Source organism: Schistocerca piceifrons, chromosome 3, assembly GCF_021461385.2.
Source record: "Schistocerca piceifrons isolate TAMUIC-IGC-003096 chromosome 3, iqSchPice1.1, whole genome shotgun sequence".
Lineage (NCBI taxonomy): Eukaryota > Metazoa > Arthropoda > Insecta > Orthoptera > Acrididae > Schistocerca > Schistocerca piceifrons.
In genome coordinates, this window is record NC_060140.1 from 438,638,122 (window position 1) to 438,660,418 (window position 22,297).

The 22,297-nt window shown below is 39.8% G+C and overlaps 1 protein-coding gene across 1 annotated transcript in view; it reads left to right on the forward strand.

The window, feature by feature from the left end:
• Positions 1-20,050, forward strand: part of LOC124788726 (dipeptidase 1-like) — a 407,387-nt gene extending 387,337 nt beyond the window's left edge. The window contains exon 13 of the mRNA XM_047256006.1: positions 19,449-20,050. The gene's annotated coding sequence lies outside the window, so the exon portion shown is untranslated. The remainder of the gene's footprint in view (positions 1-19,448) is intronic.
• The last annotated feature ends 2,247 nt before the right edge of the window (positions 20,051-22,297 follow it).

Consider the following 22,297-nt stretch of genomic DNA (forward strand, 5'->3'; position numbering starts at 1 on the left):
GAGTTTAAAAATAATCTTTAAGTTAGACACATATCAGCAGTGAATATGACCATTTATTTAAACAGGCTATATACCTTGACAACTTGCAATTAATGTCTGCCCTAATGTAAAGGCTTGTATTGATAATAACCCACTCTAAAAGGCAAATATACAGGGTGAAAAGTATTGAAACCGACAAACTCTGGGAGGTTGTAGGGGACATTAAAACAGATATTTTTTCCTAAAGTCAATTTTTCCTATGAGAATTATTTAAACCGGTGGAGTATATATTACGCTCGTCAGTTTTAGAGGCTGTATTACGATCTTCAGTTGTAGGCATTTTCTGTCCACCAGTGTAGTGGTGCATTGTCTCTGTTTACTAATAGAGCGATACACCTGGAGTGAGTACACCGAGGTGGTTAATGCGTACGACATAGCGCATCACAACGAACGAGCTGCACAGCGGGTTTATCAACAACAATATCCTAGTCGCCGTATCCCGCATCACACGACCTTTGCTGCTGTGTACCAACGTCTTCGTGAGACCGGGTCATTTAGCAGATTACCAGGACAGGGACGCCGTCGCACGGTAAGAACGCTGCAATTTGAGGAAGCTGTCTTGCAGCATGTGGAATTGCTGGAAGACGTCCCGCTCCCTACAAGACAACGCATGTTGTTCCAACGTGACGGGGCGCCGGCACATTTCAGTCGTCATGTGCGTCGATTCCTGGACTGACGGTTCCCAGAAACGTGGATTGGCAAAGGTGGTCCTGTGCCATGGCCTGCTCGATCCCCAGATATGTCCCCTCTGGACTTTTTTGGGTGGGGAGAGATGCCCAATCTTGTTTAGGCTACTCCTGTTACATCAGAAGAGGATCTGGTTGCCCGAATAGTAGCAGCAGCAGGAACAATTCAGGATACTCCTGGGGTTTTTGCCCTTGTCAGACAGAACATGATACGACGGTGTAACATTTGTTTACGTGTGAATGGAGGCATTTTTGAAAATATACTGCAATTGAAATTGGGTTGTCTTAATGTGTTGTCTCTTGGTTATAAATAAATGGAAAAGTGTTTGTTAGTTTAATTACCACCAGAGAAATCTTCCTCTACCTGTTTAAATACTCCTCATAGGAAGAAATGACATTCGGGAAAAATATTTGTTTTGATGTCCCCTACAACCTCCCAGAGTTAGTCGGTTTAAATACTTTTCACCCTGTATGGGCCTAATAAACTAGCCAAGGCCCCGACATTGCACACCTATGTATTTTTCCCAGTCTTCTATTACTCCACCTCGTCCTCTCCCCTCTCTCTGCCGATCTACTCCCATTCCCTTTCCGTCCATTTCCAGTCTCCCTCTCTCTGTTCACATGCACATCCCCCTATCGGTGTCCATCTCTTCCTTCCTCTCTCTCTGTATTTTCATACCCTCTCCCTCCTTCTCTCTCCACGTTGTCATCTCTACTCCATTAGGACGTCGTTATTTATGACTCAGACTACTCCATTCCAGATACTACATAATATGTGTGCCAGGTTAGGTTGAAATAGATACAGAGATTTAGGAGAAGCTTTTTACTGGTGGCTCTGCTCACGTACGCGGAAATCACATACATTTCACATGTATGTAACGTATTTTATAGACACTTGTACGAATATTTAACCTTTAATTTTACGAATTTCGCCCTGCAGTTCCGTTTCCACGCAGCTCACAGTTTACGATGTCGTATCTCCTGAACTATGTATCGTACAGTCATATAGTTTTGCTAGTATATCGAGTGGTAAGTGTGAATATTATAAGTGAAGTGTGTTGCGAACAGAGTTAGTAGTAGGAAATAATAAATTAAAAGGTCATGATTGAGGTGTTGGTTCTACTCCACGAAAAACGAAATTGTAGTAAGCGACAAACACTTTTCTTTTCATCATTTGGTAGGGAATTTCAGCGGGAAAAACGTCTCGTAAATATTTTAAACGACATATGAAGTTAGTTGCAAGACACTAAGTGCTCTCATTCTCATAAGAAGGCTGAATATTCTCTGGCTATTGTATGTTGTGAACCACGCTATAATATCATTCCCTGTCCCACCCTTAGAGAGCTAAGTGGTGCTTACATACACAGCGCTTCTTTCGACACATCCTAGGTGATGTGTGTAGCAAGTTTGTGTGAAATCTATCCTTCGGTTTAGGAGGAGATGTGGAAATACATACATCCACACATCCGCTTTTGTTAGGTACCGTACCAGCTTCTTCCCCATCGCTTCGACTGCGTACATGTATGGCACTTAAAATGCACAGATCTCTTAGTCCGTCTCCTTTTCTCCTCTGACTCTCTGCCCATCACTTCCTCGCCTCGCTGTCTGTGCATATTCCTCCCTCCTCTCTCTCTGTCCAGCCCTTCTCTTCCCCCAACCTTTTTCCCTCCATCTCGCCGTCCACCAGCAGTCTGTTCATCTCCTCATCTCTGTGATTACAACTCCTCTTACCCACTCTCTTGCTAACAATCACCTCCAACCCCCTCCCTCCTTACCAATCCCCTCCTGCCACCTCTCTCTCCTCCTCCTGCTCTACGTATCTCAACCTTCACCCAGGCATGCCCATCCACAAATGTAGACCCTGCAAAAGAAGACGATCAAGGAGACTCATACTGCTGGAATACCACGCCTTTCGAGCCGCCTACATGCCAAGGGCTTGTAAAACATCAATACATCGATTTGTTGGATTCAAATATTTAGTCATAGAGAACCAACATTTCTTACAAAAGGGACGGCTCTGGATGAAAATATACAATGGAAATGTAATGCTTGAAAATAAGGTATTACAATAAATAACGAAAAATAAATTGTTAAAAACGCTAATACGACAGTGCAATTAAATAATGAATAGAGAAAATCAATCGAGAAGAAAGTATTCCCCCGGAAACAGCAAACGACATAAACCATTTATAAGATAGGAAATATAATATCCCACCAGAAGGAAAATTAGATTACCAAATATTGCACAATCAAACATATTTGTGCAGTTAGAACGATGATCGCTGTTTTAAGAATAAACAGACTACTCTTCCATCGTTGCAACGTTGATAAGGGTTTACTGATTCTATTGTCAGATGGTGACGTGTAACCATAATCCATTTCATGTGCTTAGCACATTATTGCAGAGGTGACATTTCTATGGACTTCGCTTCATTCTACATATGACGTTTGCTTTTTCAGACGCTCCTGACACATGACAGGGCCACTGAATCCTCTTGTTTCTCACACTACACCTATACGAGCCAATAAAACTGTGAGTATAAGTCTTCTTTATTTGCAAAAGAAACTAAAGATTACTCCCATAACATTAAAGACGAACCACGAAAATAATAACTACTTTAACGCCATTGTGACAACTATAATTATTACAGTTCTACTTTCAGTAGCTGTAATGAGTTGGTACATGACGTGATTGAAAAGTATTATCATTACTGACGGCCAATTCGTGGTATTTTCTACGTGCGATTCAGTGAGAAACAGTGTTTCCGGCGCCCGGCAAGCCTTCCTGTTCGACCTAATACAGAGTGGCTTCTTCACACGCGATCTGCTCTGTGCGTCCATCGTGAACAAACTGCAGTTACCCAGTTTCCCATCAATAAATCGTAGTCTTAAGTTTGCATTAACTGATACTGAAGTCATGTTAATTTTGCACATCTTAAATTCACACATTTTTAGTCCCCTGATTTATGTGCTAGACTGCCTATAGTTGTGAATGATTAACCGTTCAGTTGAGGATAATACTTTCTTTTAGCTCTGAAACGTGTATACATTCGTATTTCTGTACATTAATAAGAAATTACCAGTATTTTCCTAGACCTTACAACAAATTTTATAAAGCAAGTTTTCTTCATATATAAACGTACCAGCTATGAGAAATTTGAGGCTCCAACTAATATTATCCACTATGTCACCAAAGTCAGTCTGAAATACAATGGTACTCTTAATATATCATGAACAGCCGACACTACGTTTGACTTTTAGAGGACTTCCGACATTTGTAATTATAAGAATAGGCACAGCAGTCTGTTTGATTCCATTTATGAAAATAATTGTTACTTCAGTATCCTTCGCTAAAACGCTTGTAGAAAATAATCAGAAAAAAAATCATCCACTCGCTGGCATCCTAATATTTCAAGAATCGCATTTGTCTACAACTGGAACCTTTTATGAAGCTTTCTTTACCCGCGCTACACTCCATAGCCATGTACAAGTTTTGACTCGACATGAGGTAGCAGCGAACTTTTATTTACTGGTTCTTTTGAGATGTTCACTATCTAGTTTCCATATTTGTGAGGAAATGGGTTATTTATGATTATAATTTATGGCAATCTATAATCGTGAAACAGACGACCCGTACAAATTCCTTACTGCTTTGCGTTCGTATAAGTTGTTTAGCGATGGTCGTGCTCAAGAGTTTAGCATTTGGTGCGTCGGAGCTAACTGTTACGACTGGATATGTTACCCTCAGTCGGCAAGAGTAAGGATAGTTTGTTGAAATAAGAAATCAAAGGCGTGCCATATGTCGATATCACTTTGAGAAACATAACTGCTAGCAGTCAGTTTAAATGATACGGTGTAAAACATACATAAGCATCAAGAGTGTTATAGTTAAATGAAGAAGTGTCATTACTTTTGTTATTCCAGATTTAGGTTGACTTATAGATAATAAGTTGCATACGAAATGAGGTATGTATGGAAATCATATCAATACTGAACATATGAAATAATTCTTTAATCTCTCCAACTCATTCGACGGACGAAGATGCGTTGTGTCCTTATTAACGGTACTATATGCATCGCTTTAATCTAGTTAAGAATCTGCATACTATGTTGCTATCTACAAACAATTTTCACTGTCGTTCATTGCTCGAATATTTAGTAAATTATTGCGGGGAAATATTTTGATGGTGCCATCGAGAACCGCTTCTTTCCCATTCCATGGTGTGATTTAATCGTCGACAGAACTACCGTTCCAGCTGTAAATTGCCTGTATGTCACCGGAACATTAAAAACGTCTCCAGTTTTAGTCTATAAACTATAGATACGTGGTTTCGAATACTGTGATCTGTTCTTAGGAGCCATAGGGCAAATGTAGGTCCTAGTTGTCAGCTGAAGATGCAGTTAAGTCGTCAAGCCATGCTGTGACCTATAATTGCTGACTTTGGTGTGTGTTTACGCAGTGCCAAAGTTGATGTAACAATTGAATAATCACACAAATTAAGCGGTCCATCAGTAGTCCTGAGTTCCAGGATAGATCGGTTGTCAGCCCACACCAGTATTTGCGCAGTCAGTGTCGTAAAAAATTCACTAACCGATAGCGAGGTTGTTCTATTCTGGATACATTCTTATTGTAATATGCTGACATTTCTTATGATCCTCTCCACCACCGAAGATCACTTGTGCACTTTTGTTTGTTGTCGGTACATGATTCTGAACTGAAGGACTTTTTAATGTATTTTGCTTGAGATGCTTTCTTACAGATCGCAGCGAGGCGTTGTCTTTAATATCGTGACTTCATCGTTTTCCTATATTGGTTTTCTCTTAAATAGAAAGTATGCCTTATGTCGTGCAACAGAAAGAGATTAATTACAATGGAAATGTGCACAAGGAGCAATAGTCTTCAAATAGATGCAATCGTCTGTGAAATTAAACATCACCAAACAGGGTGCATTATTTAACATTTTTGTCAGGTTGAGGCACAAAAACGCCGACATGAAAACTTTCAAAGGACTACCAATGGACAGTGTCGTCTGTCGTGGATCACACACATTTAAGCCCAATAGGTGATGTACTGAACATAAACATAGAAGTATTTCATCATGATAGAACTCGCTCTGTGTGTCACAAGTTCATTAGATTGAGGAAAACATTTTGAATTATGTAATTCTGCAGGCTTCGTGGCCGTTGTCACCGAAGTTAAAATGTTCTTGGTTATTAGGCCGCTTCATATATTTACTAAAATGGTCGACATTTCGACTCCTCTGCTGGGATCTTCCTCAGGATCTTCTGGTGTTCACTACTGCTGGAACACGGTGATTAGCTATTAGTTGCAATTATTGTTTCATTTTATTGTAGTTGTTTTCCCCGACTGGAGAGTACCAGCGGGAAAATCCTTAAGTATTTCCTTCTCCACACAGTCATCAGTAAGTCATACCCGTTATCCTTGATGGTCTTATTCTAGGTATGTCTTTCCCTCGTTTTTTCAGCATTATTCATTTTAAAACCGACGCATTAAGTCCATCCAGCTCCCCATGTTCAGTCTCTGTTTCCGCCATCATATTATCATAACACTCATAGCTCGTCATATAATTTTTATTCTTACTTTAGGAGTTAGAAGGTTGTCGCAACGACACAAAGGAGAGCAATAAATGCAAAAATGTAGCGAGCTGAAGAAAAGATGTGCTTAACAGATCTCTGTGAAGACTTATCGCTTTAATTTATATCGTTCAGTTCCTTGAAGTCAGCTGATGGTTCGCTATTATAGTGGCAGTCAAACAAATTTCAATATTTATGTTAGCTGTAGTAAAAGCGCTAGTGTTTAGTCAAAGATCTGCATCTATTTCGTCAGTTGAATTTTACACATCTTGCGATTGACGGTAATTCTAAGATGATTCTTAAGAATGAAGATCAAACACTTACGTGCTTCGCCAAATATCGTTACCGTAAATGACCAAACAAAGTTATTTCGTACATTAGAATTGCTCCTTCTTGAAAACTACAATCCATAAAATTTTATGTAACATAGATTGAAATATTTCCAAATTAGTATCATAGGAAGTAGTACGTCTTTCTTGCTGCCGTTAATAACCTCTGTAATCCTAACAGATTACCGCATGGAAGTATAAGTTAAAATTGTAAAATCTAATGAAGAGTTCATTTCATCTCATTGTCAATAAATTATCTTGTTTCGGCACTACGAAAGACTGTTTAGTTCTTCTTTCCCCATTTAAGCTTACATGACCTTTCGAATTCTAACAATTACAGACGATGCCTGCCAATAAAATCATTCTTAGTTATATTTTTTAGCAGAGTAGAGCAGTTGTCATATTAAAAATGCTCTGAACGTATTATCCAATTTATTTACATGTATAATTGCTGTGTACAGACTTTCAGGCTCAGTAAAGGCTACTGAACCCACCACAATAACCAGAAGTGTTATAAAATACCTTTACGGTATGGCAGCAGTGTGTAAATCGGTTCTCCTCTAATTTCCAGGAACAGGTACGATCATTTGTATGGGATATTTCCACTTTGCGCACACGATTTTGCAATGAGCACTTTTACTATCCGAGATCCCGTTCTGTAATGTCTACGTACTTGAAACATACAGCTAACATAATATTTTTGTTGAACACAAAGCACCTACTGTCACACGTCCCTTTATGGAAAGTGTTGAAAATATGAAGATACCAAATAAATATGTATATTACAATAATCCGTCCATCAAAGATCTAAAGTTACCACAGTTTGTGGATGGGTGTAATGTCTCTAAATTGTATGATACATTTTGCTTTTCCAATCGCGGCCTCCTCTGAAGTAATTTTTCCGCTAGTTGATTCGCAAGACTTAGGCAGGTAGCATTTTCCAATTATTGCTTTACTATAAAATTTTTTAAGCTTTCGTGACAGCTTTTTGATGTATTTCCAGTTGGCTCCCGCCTCGGGGTCTTCACTAAAACACCATCGGTCACACATAGCGTGACGACCGGCAACATTTCTTTACTCATTGAGGGTAAGCAATATGAAAATTGTTTCTGCCCCTCCATGACAATGGATCCAAAAACTTCCGACAGAAAAATTCGTCTATTTTCTTGTCGAGCACCAGACCGCCGACCTACTTCCTCGAATCTTTTATGCTTATGAGGAGTAAAGGATGTGGGGTAATTAATCAACACATAAATTCGGTTAATGTCTTTTTAAAACCGTTGAAAGCGACTGAGAATTGCATTCAGACAGCATTTATCATCCACGAAACTTCTCATAAGTAATTCCTCATGTAAAACACACCATTCACTTTCATCTGATAAACCTACAGCATCATTTACTTCTTACAGTACTAAAACAACGCAGGTTTGACATAGAAATGTAAACTTCTTGCATTCATCTTTAAAGGTGGGTTCTTCATGGTAAGCTCTAATTTAGCCAACCGGTGATAAATTGTTAGAGACTGAAGGGCAGATTCCTGACAGGCTTTCTCCAATTTCGGAGAAATTTACGTTGTTGAAAATAGTACCAAAAATATAAAAAGTGAATGAAATACCAGAAACGTATAGCTTATCATGATAACATGATTTTAATCATTGTGCGTATATGTACCAACCAAACAAGCAAAGATAAAAAACAAAAGAAAACCTAAAAACATGGTTAAATATTCATACCTTTCCTTAGAATTTCCTGCTACCAAATGATTTCAAAATAAACCTCGTCACTTACATTTCTACGAATAAAAACAAAAATTATTTTCCAATTTAGCTCATTGTAACTGAAGTTTTGAAAGATGATTCCGCCTTATTTGTAAATCTTATATTTATTTCAAAGTAAAATAAGCACTCCCAAATTTGGAACGCAATTTCTTTGCTGTCTCATAATGTTAATAATAGTGCAACGATTGGTTTTTACATCTACATTTACATACAAACTCTGCAAGCCGTGGTGGGAGGCATCTGTCTCACTATTAGTCATTCCCTTTTCCGTTCCACTGGCAAATACAGCGAGGGAAAAACGACTATCTGTACGGTCCTGTAAAATCCCTTACCTCTTTCATCTTATCTGCATGGTCCTTACGCGAAATGTATGTTGGCGGCAGCAGAATTGCTCTACAGTCAGCGTTAAAGAACGTCACCGGGCTATACAACCACAGTCTTCATAATAATATACCCCCAGAGTAGTTCAAGTATGATGGTTTAAGACGTCTGCTTGGACAGTCTAGTGTATACAGCATGCCAGGTAGCTTGCACTAACTGCTTGCCGAGCTTTTACCAGACGGTCGACCGCGTTTTTATACGACCGTCGTGTTCCAGCAGTTGCCTCTATCATCAAATAAGATATCTAGACTTATTAAGTCACCATATGGACATAATTCTGCAGATATTTTTTTATGAAGACTGTTGGCGGTGTAGTCCGATGATGTTCTTCTGAATGAAACCGATAGACATTTAATAAAAGTGTATCTATACAGTTGTGGTGATTTCTTATTTATATTAGCTTGAGTTTCTGGAGGAGATCATGATGATCACGGCTATTTCTCTTCTGTCTCTTTTCTCCAATGGGAACGATCTATGAAGGCAGACTGAAAAGTACCGGAAACCATGATATTTGCTGTAGTGGTTGGTAAACTATTGCGCTTAGGGATGTCAAGGAACTTCAAGGTTTTAAAGAGGAATGATCATTATTTCCCTTGGAATAAACTTTCAGCCACTTTGATTCCAGCCAGACGTTTCGGCGTAGATCGCTCTCTTCTTTCTATCTAATGACGGCCATTCGTATACAGTCCTGTAGCTGTGAGTCACCTGGAGTCTGATTTGAGTAGGAGTCATGAGCCAAGAGGTAGGATAATGGGGGTGGCAACTGTGACAGTCTACAACCACATCGACGAGACGAACGGACAAGAACCTTCTTCGCCGTCAATCACCAGGTCACTGTGAGGGCAATGCAAAAATTTCCCGGCTTCATAGTGGAAGAGCTCGTCTGTTTGGAGATTCCCAGAGTATTCATCTGTTACAATACTAATCACTAAAACCAGCTTCAAGTGGTAGCTTCAAATACGTTAGAGCTGTAGTGCATGATTTGCGAGGATAAAAAAAGTCTCCATCCAATGTTCTCCATTAAACTTCTCCAAGAATTTCTGTTAGACTCTCATGTAGTGCTAAACCAACCTGTTGATGTGACACTAGCGCTTCTCTGAATGTATTCGATGTATAAAACCAGCCTACTTGGCAAGGATACAGAAAGAACGTTATTCATCGTGCTAATGTCTTGTCTACATGTTCGTCAGTTTTGTCTATGACGTTCGCATCTAAGTACTTCAGGACTCAATTTATAATATCGTACAAACTGGGATTCATAGATTCTCATTTTCTCAGAACCCTTACAAAAATGTAAATCTTCCGTTCCATTTCACTTACATTGATTTCCTGTAATTGTCTCATATTGATACTCAGGATTGCCCCTATATATATGTTGTCTAAATGTTCACCACTAATCCTGTAATCTGATACTATCGGATATGTTGTCTAAATGTTCACCACTAATCCTGTAATCTGATACTACCGGATTCTTTCTCCTTGTTAGATGCATCATCTTACATTTTTTCACATTCGTAAAGATCTGCCATTGTCCAACTCGGCAATTACGGTACTTTCGTAAACCTTACAAAATCGTCATTTAAAATATATTGTAGAACTGCTGATGCTCACTGATAAATCCTTTGTGTATACTGAGAACATCTAAGGGCTTCTAATGCTCCCTTGCGACTCTCCTAGTGTTCTGTGGCAGTTGTGTTTCCTACTATTTGTAGGGATCCAAATATCATGGCTACGTGTTTAGAACCCGACCAGCAACGGGATGTCCATGATAATAACTGTAACACGAAACATATACATCTAACGGGTTAGAAATTTTGCTTCCGAATGGTATACAATCAAAACTTAGTAGTTTGGATAATAAAGAGAAGACGGAAATGAATTACAGCCGATGCAGGACACGGAGTTCCTTCAAGTATGAGATGAACGAAATGTGGTCTAATTAACCAAGCACTTACTACGTTCGCGAACAAGGGAACGGAAAATCTACATATCTGGCTCTTCATAGCTATATCACAAGAATTCGCAACGGTCTATGGGCATTAATTGTGAGTACAGCGAATTCAGTCTGCGCTGAAACACTTTATACAAGTTATACGCTGCCGATTCTGTTGGCACAGCACGTCCCGGTGTCCGAAATCAGCTGATGTTAAAAGTTTGAATGGTGTGAGTTTAGCTGCTGCTTCCATATTACTTTCATCGCAGTAGTATGTCCGATATATGTTTCACGAGTATATTATCCAGTGCCAATAGAAAGCTGCTTATCCACGCCACTAAGCTGCGCTTTCTCCAAACCCGATTTTGGAGTGCCACTTGCCGTGTTGCCTGTAAACGTTAGAAAATTGTTGGAAACGTATGAGTCAGACGTCTCCTGAGTGTGTGATTCATTTCACAAAACGTTTCAACTCTCCTACAATATCCATTCGCGTTTCCGTACATGGAATCAGGTCTCCTAATCATGTATTTGGATATAACACAATTACATTTCGGACTATCGACAATAAAATACATCTTGTAGACAAAGAATTCCGTGATAAACAGTCTTATATCAAGACTGGTCATATCAGTGTACACAATACATGTTCTGCAGTGCATTTGGTGAATTCCTCTCCCCTGTTCCTCTTTACTTAACGGCCGTCTACGGGTTCGTCGGTTTGTCTACGACTTTCGCACCTACGTACCGCATACACCGATTTATTACATCGTACTAACAGGGATTGGTAGATTCTCGTTTTCCACGGGCGGCTTCCTACTGCACACTTAGCTTCGTAACGGTTCAGTCTTCGGACAAGGGTTCCTTAAGCTAACACATTTGGTTCTATCGGTTATTCCGAAAGCTTTATATCATGACATATGCTTGAAGCGAGATACCCCACTTGTTTTCAGGCTCTTAAAATTTAGTTTTGAGTATGTTTTTGCCAGATTAAACACTATTAGCCTGTAATCTAGAGGAACGAAATCTGGATTGCCATTTTAATTCATCTAGTTTGTAGTCATCGCTTGACGAAAAGCCACGCACTTCGTCTTCGTAATACTGTCGTTCGTCGAATTCTTCGGAGCAAATTACCTCAACGGTGCACTGAAACGTATATTCGCATAAGACTTTCGTTACTTTCTCGTGCATTTAACTTCCAATTTCAAAAGTGTTCTTCGGTTAGTATCGCGGAACTTTCGTAGTGATAAGATCGCTTTCGAACAAAAGTTTTAAGCTACAATCCATCGCCGTTTTCAATCTTTGGTTCACCCACAATGGCTGATGGGCCGACTTTACATACACCGGAATGCTACCGTTCGTATTCAGATGCCAATGGCTGCTCTAGGGTCAAAATGAAACTAATGGAATACAAAATCATGTACACTCTAAATACGATACCATCTTTGAAAGTAATTTGTAATCGCTGATTTTTGTTGCTTTTCCTTTTCATGCTTTTATGAAAATACAATATATTGAGAATTGTCTAGTTTTATTGGCTGTATAAATAACGCATAAACTGAAAATAAAGACTTTCGCCATAAGGACTCCTCCCGGTGACCCCCGGATTACCATTCTGAACTCTCTGCGCGGCGCCAACCATTGCCTGGTAGTTACGCTAACATTAATGGTTCATGCCTCACCCGACTGGCACCAAAAACGCTAAACGCTTGGCCATCTGGAGCTCTCAGAACTGTCGCTCTTAATCTGTGTCCAATCCCTGCATACACCACCGATTTGGACCAAATCGGTGAGCCGTCACCGTACGGGTCTATGCTTCACGTACCTCATAGGCCATATATTAAAATCAATTAGAAGAGCTTTAATCACTATCTTTCAGTTGTTATTACTTTTGCTACTGTGGTTGTACGTCCTTCGTGTCTGCCTCACGACTGCAACCTAAGGTTGAGTCTGCGTAAGTTGATCCATGAGGCTTGCAGGGGGCTGGGCGCGGCAGTTTCGCGACCCTGCCTCAACGAGTACTGTGACGCGATTTTGTAAACGTTTCCATAGCAATGCCTCAGCGTTGTCACAGCTCTTTACACGGCTACTGTTATCACCTGCAGTCGTTAATGCTTCGCAGTTGAAAGATGGGCACACTGCTGCGAGCTGTCAGCGAAATTCTCATGTCGTTTCGACTACACACCCATGTGAACCTGCTTTCTACAGTCACGTCTTGCGTCTTTGTTTGCTCTGCAGTTCCCTCACCTCCTCTCCCGCACATCCTCGTACTACCAATCTGACCATAAAGGCTCACGATGTATCCAGTCAATTCCCTCCTTTCCTCAAGTTATGCTACATATTTCATTTCTCCCCAACTTCATTCAGAGCTTCTTCATTACTCAGGTGATATGCGCACCTAATCTGCATCATTTCTCTATAGGAGCACAGTTACGTAATAACACTCCTATTCTCTTTTTGCCTGTCCTGATTGTCTAAGCATCACTTGCATACAAGGCCACGCTCTTAGCAAACACTTTCAGAAATGACTTCCTTACACCTAAATTTAAGCTCCTTTGCAACACTGTTCCTGAGAAACAGCGAACAGCGGTTGTAGGCGGTATGTAGCCGGCTCGCACCGGCACTCTCTCCAGCAGTCATAATGGAGTTCTAATGGTCTGATATAGATCGTACCACTTTCGAAACTGGTCACTTGACTGATAAATTAGACTACTCATACTTACAAACTCTTACTTAAATTTATATTATGGGCGCATTCTATAAAACATACCTTTTTCAGTACGCAAGCTACTGTCTTAGATTACTGTTAAAGGCACTTTCATCACTGATCGTTTAAGTTCAGAGTAACGCATCCTACGAAAACACTATCAGTTTGACTGATATGTATGCTTGTATGACAGTGAACCCGCAGACCTACTTCAACAGAGGATATTTTGTAATTACCAGTAAGATTTGCAACTAGGCGACAAAGCCTGAAACCAGATATCTCGAGATAACAATATGGCGATCGACAGACAGAAAAGATGTTGTCTATATTTCTTTTCATAATTGCATTTGTTACTATTGCCAATCTGCGTTTTATATGGACTGTATTTCATTAACCGTAAATTGTTTTACTACAAAGGAAGCAAACTTTATTGAACACTTTTCCTAACCCAATTCCTTCAGGATAACCTGAATTATTTCGACATCATTCCGGTACGCTTATTTTACCTTTTTTAATGGTCATTCCGCAACCTTTCTTCAAGACAATATCGTTTTCATTCAATTACAATATCAGCACTCCACTACGTTCGTAGTGCCTCTGTTCATTTTCGTATATGTGTTGTGAGCTAGTGTTTAGTTTGTTAATTGCTGATATAGGTAGTGCTCAAGTAGGTCACATTTTTCTTCTGTAACTCAGGAGGGGTAAGCTACATAGGCTCGTAAATCTTTCCCGCATTTAATAAAATAAGGAATATAGTTTACTGGACGTTAATAGCGAAATTGTTGTTCTTGTTGTTGTTCATGTGTGTGTGTGTGTGTGTGTGTGTGTGTGTGTGTGTGTGTGTGTGTGTGTTTTATTTCATTGTACATGTATAGAAATATTCGAAAATTTGACAATGAGTGAAAAGTGCGTGAAGTGCAGTTAGCAAGCCGTGGGATACGTTACGAAATGTGTAGAAAATAGCTTCTCTGGGGTGAATGAATTAATGGAGAACATAGTGGGGAATCTAGCGAGACACTGCCTTCGAGCTGCAGGACATGTTGTAGGAATAGATTAATAGTCCGGCAGAAATTGAAACTATGTGCCTTCCAGTATAAATGAGAGACACAAAAGCTTCAACAAGGTTTTATTAAGCGTTGCTCGTGCAAAACTCAACTTGCCTTTTCTCACACAATATCCTGATTACCAAGGAAGAAGGGCAACAAGCAGATTCCAACTTCCTAGTTTTTCGGAAATCGTTTGACATGGTTTCCCAATGCAGGTTATTAACAAAGGGCCGAGCATAGGTATACGAGTGGCCCGAATACTTTGCCCTCGACGGCGAATGTTCATTAGAGACAATGGTATCGTCAACAGTCACCCAGAGGAGTGTAGTGGGGGCGCTCTTACTGACTGTATAGGGTGGTCCATTCATCATGACTGGGTCAAATATCTCACGAAATAAGCGTCAAACGAAAAAAACTACAAAGACGGAAACTTGTCTAGCTTGAAGGGGGAAACCAGATGGCGCTATGGTTGGCCCGCTAGATGGCGCTGCCATATGTCAAACGGATATCAACTGCGTTTTTTTAAATCGGAACTCCCATTTTTTATTACATATTAGTGTAGTACGTAAAGAAATATGAATGTTGTAGTTGGACCACTTTTTCGCTTTGAGATAGATGGCGCTGTAATAGTCACAAACATATAGGTCACAATTTTAGACGAACAGTTGGTAACAGGTAGGTTTTTTAAATTAAAATACAGAACGAAGGTACGGTTGAACATTATGTTTCGGTTGTTCCAATATGATACATGTACCTTTGTGACTTATCATTTCTGAGAACGCATGCTGTTACAGCGTGAACCTGTAAATACCACATTAATGCAATAAATGCTCAAAATGATGTCCGTCAACCGCAATGCATTTGGCAATACGTGTAACGACATTCCTCTCAACAGCGAGTAGTTCGCCTTCCGTATTTTTCGACCATGCATTGACAATGCGCTGACGCATGTTGTCAGGCGTTGTCGGTGAATCACGACAGCAAATATCCTTCAACTTTCCCCACAGAAAGAAACCCGAGGACGTCAGATCCGGTGAACGTGCGGGCCATGCTATGGTGCTTCGACGACCAATCCACCTGTCATGAAATATGCTATTCAATACCGCTTCAACCGCACGCGAGCTGTGTGTCGGACATCCATCATGTTGGGAGTACATCGCCATTCTGTCATCAAGTGAAACATCTTGTAGTAACATCGGTAGAACATTACGTAGAAAATCAGCATTCATTGCGCCTTTTAGATTGCCATCGATAAAATGGGGCCCAATTATCCTTCCTCCCAAGAGGCCGCATAGTACATTAACCCGTCAAGGTCGCTGAGGTTCCACTTGTTGCAGCCATCGTGGATTTTCCGTTGCACAATAGTGCCTATTGTGTCGTTTTACGTTACCGCTGTTGGTGACTGACGCTTCGTCGCTAAATAGAACGCGTGCAAAAAATCTGTCATCGTCCCGTAATTTCTCTTGTGCCCAGTGACAGAACTGTACACAAGATTCAAAGTCATCGCCAAACAATTTCTGGTGCATAGAAATATGGTACGGGTGCAAGCGATGTTGATGTAGCATTCTCAACACTGACGTTTTTGAGATTCCCGATTCTCGCGCAATTTTTCTGCTACTGATGTGCGGATTAGCCACGAGAGCAGCTAGAACACCTACTTGGGCATCATCATTTGTTGCAGGTCATGGTTGACGTTTAACATGTGGCTGAACACATCCCGTTTCGTTAAATAACGTAACTATCTTGCGAACGGACCGGACACTTGGATGATGTCGTCCAGGATACCGAGCAGCATACATAGCACACGCCCGTTGGGCATTTTGATCACAATAGCCATACGTCAACACGATATCGACCTTTTCCGCAATTGATAAACGGTCCATTTTAACACGGGTAATGTATCACAAAGCAAACACCGTCCGCACTGGCGGAATGTTATGTGATACCACGTACGTTTGTGACTGTTACAGCACCATTTATCACAAAGCGAAAAAAGTGGTACAACTAAAACATTCATATTTCTTTACGTACTACACGAAAATGTAATAAAAATGGGGGTTCCTATTTTTTTAAAAAAACCACTTGATATCAGTTTGACCTATGGCAGCGCCATCTAGCGGGCCAACCGTAGCGCCTCTGGTTTCCCCTTCAAGCTATACGAGTTTCGTTCTTTGTACTTTTTCCGTTTGATGCTTATTTCGTGAGATATTTGGCCCGGTCACTATCAATGGACCACCCTGTATACATAAATGATCTCGTGGAGATTGTGAGTGTCAATCTGCTACTGTATGTTGACGATGCTGTAGTATACGGGAAAGTATCGTCGTTGAGTGACTGTATGATACTTCAGGACGATTTAGACAGCATTACATCGTCATGTCTATCAAATATATAGGCGTAACGTTGAAAACGATACGAAATGGTACCAGCATATAAGGACGATTCTAGGGAAGGAGAAAGGTTACTTCGTTTACTTGGAGAATTTCAGGGATGTGTAGCACATATCCATAATGGAGACGCCGTATAAAACGCTTGTGCTATCCATTCTTGAGAGCTGATCGAGTGTTTGAGATTCCAATCAGATCGGACTACAGAAAGAAAACGAAGCTTTTCAGTGGATTGTTACACATAGCTTCTAACAAAGTTAGAGAATTACAGAACTGCTTCGTGAACTTGAATGGGAACCCATGGAGGGAAGACCATGTTCTTTTCACGAAATGCTATTGAAAAAGCTAGAGAACTGGCAGTTGTAGCAGACTGCACAACGATTCTACTGTTGCCAACGCACATTTCATGAAAGGGCCATGAAGATAAGATAAGGATAATTAAGTCTCGTACGGAAGGATACAGGCAATCTTCATTTCCGCGTTCCTATTTGGAATGTAATATGGAAGAAAATGACTAGCCGATGTTCATCGTATCCTTCTTTATACACCATAAGGTAGGTTAAGGAGTTGGTATATAGATGCAGCTGTAGACGTAGACAGGTACTCGAAAAGTTACGGAGGGCGAGGGTGGAGAAGTGGGACCTGGCAGTTGGCAGTAAGACCAATAGGTTGAGAATGAGCTCCGACAGTTTAATTTTTATTGTGATAATCGGTTTGTGCGTTGTCACAGTCATGCAGAAAAAGTTAATATGCAGAAGACTACAATCATGGTCAGGAAGCCGAAGTTACGTATTATGAATAGTCTGCTTCTAGATAGCAGCCACCGAGGCAGTGTTTGTTTACATTTGAAGGAGAATCTAGGTGAGAAGTACCAAGTCACCTGCCTTTTCAAGCAAACTTCTTGGCTAAATAAGATGACACATGATAGAGATAGTAAGCACTTCTTCTAACAGCTCTTCCGCAGTGCAGGCGCATATTCAGGACTAATAAGCAACCAATTAGGAAAACTGAAGGTATTAGAATATCATGTAGGAGGAAGTGGTAGCTGTATCGTAACATGAAAGACAGTCAGAGCCTAGTAAAAGAATTTTGCTACACACAAGAATATATGTAATGCTAAGGCATGACATCAGAAAGTTTAAAACATATTCACATCAAAAGAACAGAAAGCTCTCAGAACAAAATTTAAATTATGTGGTCAATTGTGAAAGAGTTATCACGCCAGAATGTAGATGCTCGACATAATGCACCTCTCTTCTGTGATAGTTAAATTGTTAATATTCCACCAAAGCTGCACAAAATATGTAATAATCAGTTGTTGTGAGTAGTTGGCAAGTAAAATTAAAATTTTATTGGTGCCGGTATATACGTTGAATTTTTGTGAACTGGTGTTGCCTGACATGTAGATTCCATGCAGCTACAGGAAACAAGAAAAGACAAAGATTGAATCAATTATAGCATCACTAAAGGGTAAAGGCGCCCCAGGTACGACGAAATATCGAGTGGGATTATGAAGACCAGTGCACCTTCCTTTAGTTCTGTACTTAGTCACCTGTGCAATAAGTCTTTCCGGTGTGGTAAGTTTCCGAACAGGACGAATTGCTCGTTTGAGGAACCACTTTATAAAAACAGTGAAAGAGATAACGCAGAGAATTACCATCTACTATTGTTTCTACCTGTGATTTCAAAGGTTTCTGACAATGCAATGACTAGTAGAAAAGTAGCACATCTCAGTAGCACATCTCAGTTCAGATAACTTGCTCTCAGACTGTCAGTTTAGCTTTGGGACGGATGTATCCACAGAAAATTTTATTCATTCATTTGTGTTTCAGGCATTATCAGCGCCAGACAATATGTTAAGGACAGCCAGAGTTTTCTTTGATTTAGCAAAAACATTTGATCGTGTCGAACACACGTATATTTTGCGTTAAGTTGCAACGTTATGGGATTGCGGAATAAGCTCAACAGTGGTTTACTTAGTATCTGAAAATTAAGAAGCAGAAAGTTACCGTACAGAGATGAAGTTTCAAGCTGAGTGTACCATGTAATGTGGGGTCTCTCATAGGGTTTTGATCTGTGTTCAGTGCTTTTTCTTGATATATGTCGATGATCTGCCACTAAACATGACATATGACACAAAAACTGTTTTGATTACAGCAGACACAAGAGTTATTGTGGATTGTAATATAAGTGATGTGGGTAATAGGGTAATCAATAACATAAGGAAGTGAATTTTCACCTGTAAAAACACACTCTCGTAAAACCTAAATTCTCCGTTTCCTAGATTATTCTTGATTTCCCTCACTACTTGGTTGAAATAGAGGCTGAATACCAATGGAGATACGCTGCAGACACATCTCCTCTGCTCAACGGCTGCCACCCTTTAATGGTCTTCGTATCTTTTGACTACTGGCTGCTTCCTGTACAAGTCATAAATAACCTTTCGCTGTATGTAATTTATCTTAGCCATCTTCACAATTTTAAAGATTAAATTGCAGCCAACGCTGTCAAAAGTCTAAACTATTGGTAACTGATGGAACTGGGAGGTAATTTTTTTTTCTGGGTTGCAGGATTTCACGCAGCAGGCAGGCTCCACAATAACCCATTAAGAAGAAGAAGGAGAGGGAGGTGATGGCGCCACCCTCAACATGGAGAACTCTCTGCTCCACGGCGCATCGACACACCCTGCCGTGTAACGCACACTCCTGGGACCAATTGAGCACGGAGGCCTCGGTCCAAAACTTACACTGTTGCCAAAGGATGTAGGCCTACCCCATCTACGGAGGTGTTCCGCCGAGAATACTGCAGGATGATAATTTTTCCATTCCTATGGGCCGCCAGCGGGATGCTGTATTGCTGCTGCTCGGAAATACGAGTGGCTCTGATTGGTTTCATCTGCCGTCATATCACAGCAGCGCAGTAACATCATTCCAGCGCGGCACTACTATGCAACATCTTACCAGCATATCACTTTTCTACCGCCTGTGATGTAGTTTAGAAGTATTGTAGAGCGTTGAGTAGGAACACTTACAGTTTTACGTATCTAATGAGAAGGTATCATTAGTGAGCACTATGTAGGTACTATTTGGGAATGGAGAATGCTCAATGAACTTCATGTGAAAAACGTTTTGTGAGGTGTCATTCGAAGTAAAGTAGTGATTTCTCGTTTCTCTCAACAGCCAAAGTACTGTGTTTTAATGGTTATCGATTTTCTGTAAATAAGAGAACTAAAATCGAAGGAATAAAGTCTACAAGTTTGTTACAGTACTTTTGCAGTTTATCTTTTACTCATATTATTTCTCCTTAACACCAGCACACGTTACGGAAAGATGCGACGAGTAACAATATATTAAAATAATTAAATCCTGCCACAAATGTGAAAGTTGAACCGACAATGAAACAGGTAATATGAAGGAGTTTTCTGATAGCGTGAACTCTATTACTTACTACACCACAGCGAGTCTGCCCTCCAGCTCCATTGTTTAAGCTGAATACCTGTTTTAACGGCAGTTCAGTACTAAACGAGCAAAGTTTCCCGCAAAGTTAGTGCAGCCATTGAGTTTCCGTTATTAATAGTTCTCTCCAAACAGCAAGGCCACGGAGCATGCTTAACTACCATAATCCTAAACTCTAATGCTGGGAACTTTCAAAATACGGTGACGTATTGTTCTTTGTGTTTTACATCGCTACTGTAGAGGAGATGTTAAGTGTGTACAGTTTCCCCACAGAAATTTTGTGTAATGCTTCCCAGGTATCAAACTGGTAACATATTATCTTTGTAATATTGTTTTTTTTTTTAATACAGATAGAAACGTATGGTGGAATTAGAAATGTTCCTTTTTCCATTCGTCGCAATTGATAAAACTTTTTTCCAGTGTTTCAGATACACATGCGACTTAATTAGATGCTATTTTCTTAAGTATTTACAAGATATTAATTTTGCAAAATGTTTGAAAGGTTATCGAAGAATTAGACCACAAATAATTATTTGAAATTCTCACTAAAGATACATAAAAGCTACGGATTGTATTATACACTTGTGACGTACTGAGTTATAATTTCCCTGTCGATTTCAGTAGTAGGGAAGGGCAGTAGCAGTTTGCAGAAAAGAACATAAAGTTTATATATTTCCATTGTGTGTAATATTTAAATCTTCAGACCATTTTAATATTTAATCTCATCGTTCAGCATCGAGTCATGATTTCTTAATCTACATTAATTAATACTGGTGTACTGGCTAGCTTATTGTTACGAGACTAGGAACTCCAGAATTCTCTCTAACAAAAAGTCTTACAATGTAGACGTACATCTTTAAACAGAAAAATTAAAATCGATATGTCGTATTATATGGCTGTGATATATGAATGCTTGATGTCTGTTCTTTCGGATATGTCCGAAAGTACTTCACCTACATCTACATCTATATCTACATGGTTACTCTGCGTTTCACACTTAAGTGCCTGGCAGACGGTTCATCGAACCATACTACTCTACCATTCCATTCTCGAATGGCGTATGGGAAAAAAGAACATCTAAATCTTTCCGTTCGAGATCTGATCTCTCTTATTTTACTATGATGATCATTTCTACCTACGTAGGGTGTTGTCAACAAAATATTTACGCATGTAAGTGATTGATATTAAAATAATTAGTATATTTATGCTGAATGAACTAAAATATAATCCAAACTTACACAGCGAAGAAGAATTATGATACGCTCGGGGATGAAACGTGTACAAATTTTGAGAATGAGAACCCATATGGACACAATATGATGTAAAAGGAACGCCAATATTGTTTAAAAAGTCAAGCCAATCCTCTGTTTTTCAAAATATAAATTATTTCATACACGATAGAGGGCAAATTACTCCATAGTCGAATATTGCAACATGGAAGTACCGGATATGGGGAGAAATAATGACTGCCTCGAAATTATACTAAAAATCAGTCGATAAAATAACCAAAGTATTTCGTAACTGCACTTCCCCACTACAAGTAACCAAGGTGTTGACATGAAATTGCAGTTATATGTTCAAGATGCATCTTTCACAGCAATTTACCACAAAATGGAGTTTCCGGAGTTCCCACTGACTGCACGCTCTTCTAGGTCGTCTCGATAGTCAAAGCCGGGCAAATCTGGCCTGTAAAAAGTAATCTTTTCTTATCTCCCAGAAAATAAAGTTACTGTGTTTTGAGATCTGAAGTGATACAGTTACCTTACGGCAGACCAATACAGTAGTCAAAATCTATTGTGAGTGCTTTTCCAGCTTACTCCGAAATCTCGAAGAAATTTAAAGGAATTTGGCTATTGTAAGAAACGATGTGCATCTGATCTTTTGTCCTTTCATTGGAGATAATTAAACAATTACGAATCATTGCTAGATGAATACGTCGTGTTACCCATTTTTCAGGAAAAAAT